Genomic DNA, 4,203 nt, shown 5'->3' with positions numbered 1-4,203 from the left:
TTGGAATAAGTGGAACAGAAAGGAACTCTGTAGTAGCGTGAAAGAAAGAGGTTATCATCTGGAGAACCTTGATGGAGTAAGTTTCATCAGTAAGGCATTGAGGTGACTAATGGTGGTACCTCAGTTGTGGAAATCCTAGAACAACAAATCTCTCTCTGCAAACCTCCAAAGAACCTTCCTGAGTGGTAAACATTTATCTTTTGAGCACCAAGCCTGGTGAACTTTATGCATGTTAAATTCTGTGCACAGTATAAGAATTGCCTGCAACCAGAGAACTTGGAAGAATGAGAAGTGAGATAGAACTGTGAACCAAAGAACTTTTTTTAAATTTACACACACATCATACACGTCCGCTTAGAATTAGAAGGGGGTAAATTTAGGTTAGTTAGGTTAATAGTGTTAGGTTAATAAGTTTGAGTCTGTTTTCATGTTTAAAGATAATTAAAAACAACTTTTGTTTAAGTAACTACTTCTCTTGGTGAATATCTGTTGCTGCTGGGTTTTGGGGTCCTTTGCGCTCGTAACACAGTAGATTAGACAGCTATTGCCACAATCAGAGGAAAACCTTTCTTAAAATGGTACCACTTTTCTTTTTGAGGTTTGACTGGGATAAATTTCACACCAGCAAAATGTCAGCCAGTCACACAAACGCTGAACAATATAAATGTTGCAACAGATCTTCCCTTTCCTTTTAATCAAGTTCTTGTGCCTGAGGTCAATATTCTTGCTCAGAAAATGCAGAAGCTGTTTTCTGTTCTGTTCATTGGATAGTTCAAATCTACTCCAGCAGAGTATTCTGAGTGAATTGTTATGAGTGTCTCTTGAAGGTTATATTCTCTGCTTTGTGCAAGTACCCTGGGAATAATCAACAGAGCGTCTGTAAATGCTTGCACTCCTAACTGTGCTCTGCGGTTTATGTTGGTTGGCCTTGTGTTTGATCAAAGCACCTGCCACACATCCATCATCACTGAACACAGACCATCACACACTGCATCTTTGATTGGTGTTAAAGTGTGTTTATTTGGAATCTTGAGAAGCAGCGTTACTGACCGAGGATTGTTGCATTGCTCAACAAAGGTGAACCGTTCTTCACCCAAGGTATACTCAGATATAAGTCCAGCATGGCCCAAGCATTCGGGGTTGAGGTCCCCCACAGAATTCATAGCAATACCTCCACAAGAAAACTTTGCTCTTCTCGAGGCCGCAATACCTTCTTTTGGAAATGTATCCAATAACAATTGATCAATGCTCTTTTAGTTAATTACTCCAAATCCTTGTTTTATAAATCTCCACAAACTTTTCTTTTCAGTGCTATAATTTTATTAACTCTGTTCTCAATGAACTTTCTCTCCGCTTGCACAATTTTTTTTCATCAGCTCTTTTATAGCAGAATCCAGAATTAACTTCCGTCTTTTCATACTCAGTGAAATGCAGCAGGTGAGAATGTAAGCATCTTCCACCTTTTCTTCGTGTCCAGGTGCCGAGCACCAATACTATTCCTGTCACAAGGTGTGTTTCATCTCCATTATTTCAACCATGAAGAGATCCATTGACTAGTTTGCTTTCTTCACTGTCAGATCAGCATCTGCCAAGATAGCTGCCAATTCTTTGTGGACCTTTGTGTGAAAAGATGTCCTGATTATATTGATAAGAGTCTCTCTATCCATTTCTTTCAATATTTTCACCAGCTCCAACATTTCCAGGGTCTTCTCCTGATGTTCTTGTAAATGGCGAGCCGTCTCATCCTTCAAATGAATGATTTCATCCTCGTGGGAAATGGTGTCCTGAGCATTAGTGGCCTCCATATTATACCATCTTCTATACCTTGCATCTAGCGCTCAAGGGATTCATTCATTCCCTTCAGTACATCAAGGTCAATGTCTGGACGTGCCTGTGGTATTCATTATTTTCTTGTTTTGCCAAATGAAGAACATCATTGTTACGAGAAGTAGAATCAGTTATATCGGCCAGCTCCTCAAATCCTACAAAACTGGTTGGAAGATGGATCCCAACTAAGGCTCTCAAAAGTCCCTGCAGAATCTTCTGTCTCATTTTCCATACCTGAAGATGGATCAAAGATGGGACCAGAGGTTTCAATTAAGTGACCCCATGATGGTAACGAGAAAAATGGTTCTTTTGAAGAAGCTCAAAATAAAGATTCCATCTCAGACTTCTGGCCTGAAGCAGTCTGTAGTGAATCCACGAAGAATCCCTCCATTTTCCTCACCCACTGTGTATACCCTTCTTTTGGTATACCCTGCCTTGCGGCACCTTGCAAAATGATTCTTCTTCCCACATTTGCAGAGGAACTTTCTATAGGCAGGACACATCTTTGGAATATGTCTACCTCCACACCTGCTATATTTGCTGTTTCGGCTTACCACTTTGCTTTGTTGTTGCTCTGGGAAATTCTGCCTAACTGTCTTCATTGAATGCACTGCTGTATTTATCCTGTGCAACTCCTTAGCTTGTACTCAAGTGATCTCTGCTGCCCTTCATATATTGTCAGCCTTTTCCAGTGTGAAATCTTTTTCACGTAACAGTCTTTCTCTAAGTCCATTATCTGGGATTCCACAAACTATTCTGTCTTTAATGAGTGAATTTTTCAAATCTCCGAATTCACAGTGTGTGAAGCTCGGCTAAGTATTGATCAAAGCTCATACCTTATTTCTAGTCACAGGAGAAAAACTGGATTCTCTCATATGTGATGTTTTTACTTGGGACGAAGTACTCCTCAAATCTTGTCATCAGTGTCCAAACTGTTATGGTTGGCCAAGGCATCAAGTCCAAAAATATAGACACTTTCCATTTTCTATTGGTCTCTCCTGCTCCACTAGCCTCTAAGTAAATGTTGAATCATTGTTTGAAGCTAGTTTGCCGGTAAACTGCATCAGAGTGGGAGGGCTTAACTTATCCATGCTTATAAACTATTATCCTCCCTTCCTCACTCAGACACTTCTGACACTACGTTATGATTGTTCTTTCAAGAAGAATGACTTTATAAGGGTTTATTAGTTAACCAGCTTTATTTTCCTTGTGTTGCTTCCACCCCCTCCAACGACTTTCAACTGTCTTCAACCGAACATAATGACAATAACTGACAATGCTCATGACCCCCTCAAATTCATCGTCTTTGGTTTCCGCCCAATCATGTACATTGCATGCTCGGAAATGTAGTTCTTACACAAAAAATCACTGATATAACAGTTGACACAGGCATGTTTTAACACTGTAAATCCCAGGAGCTATGTTATTAATTCCTGGTCATGTATTCCTGGTGATACTGTCAGTCAGCAATTACCACAGAATATCATAACTTGACAACAAATTAATTTTTTTAAGGCACCAAGCTGAGAGAGAACAAATTTGAACAAAGTGCATGATAATAGGAGGGCTGCTCCTTCTTTCCATCATTGTTCATCTCTAATTAAATGTCAAGGTTCATGAATTTCCATTCATTTAAAATATAAAAAGACAAAATTGCTCAGTAGTTCTGATGGTATCTGTAAAATGGGAATCAACAGTAATGATGACCCAGAGTTCAGGATTTTTATATGTTAAACAAGTCTGTCCTCTTGTGGTCGCTATTCTGCATTGTCCAATAGATCAGATTGCAGATTTTAAAGTCTATTGGGCTGTAAAATTAAAGCCTGACCCAAGTTGACCACAACCAATGTGTACCTAATCTGAGTCTTAGTGCAATAAATCCTTCCAGAGACTTTTCCACAAAAGCTGGAAAAAAGACTTGCTATTTTTAAATTTTACATTTAAATTTTAAATAATTTTAAAGTTTAGACAGACAGCATGGACAGCCTTGCGGGCGGCCCATGATCTCATGCCACCCAAGTACCCTACAACCCCCGTGCATTTTGAACTGGGGTCATATGTAGTAGTACCAAATGAATCATTCTCTACCATGAATTACTGAATTAGACTGAAACACCACAACTGTAGCTGAGCTGAATTCAAATATTTTATTAAATTGTACATCCAATCCAAAATGTAGAATGGGCCGATCATTCTCAGGATTGGTTGTCAGACTGCAATCCAGTTACATTGTTTGAATAGATAAGATGGCACTCTCATTTTCTGACTTGAATATTAGGCAAAGTCATGCTTTCAATCAATGAGCTAGATTTTGGGGGAAATGCTAGCAGACCAAAGACAATTGTGCAGGCTTGCACAAATGTGGAGATCAAAAAT

General features: G+C 39.2%; 1 pseudogene; it reads right to left on the bottom strand.

The window, feature by feature from the left end:
- Positions 1-728: 728 nt before the first annotated feature.
- Positions 729-2,052, bottom strand: LOC138743845 (T-complex protein 1 subunit zeta pseudogene; annotated as a pseudogene).
- Positions 2,053-4,203: the final 2,151 nt, after the last annotated feature.

The sequence above is a fragment of the Narcine bancroftii genome, chromosome 10 (genome assembly GCF_036971445.1).
Source record: "Narcine bancroftii isolate sNarBan1 chromosome 10, sNarBan1.hap1, whole genome shotgun sequence".
In the NCBI taxonomy this organism is placed as follows: domain Eukaryota; kingdom Metazoa; phylum Chordata; class Chondrichthyes; order Torpediniformes; family Narcinidae; genus Narcine; species Narcine bancroftii.
The sequence above is the reverse complement of the archived record's forward strand: the minus strand, read 5'-3'. Positions and strand labels throughout refer to the sequence as shown.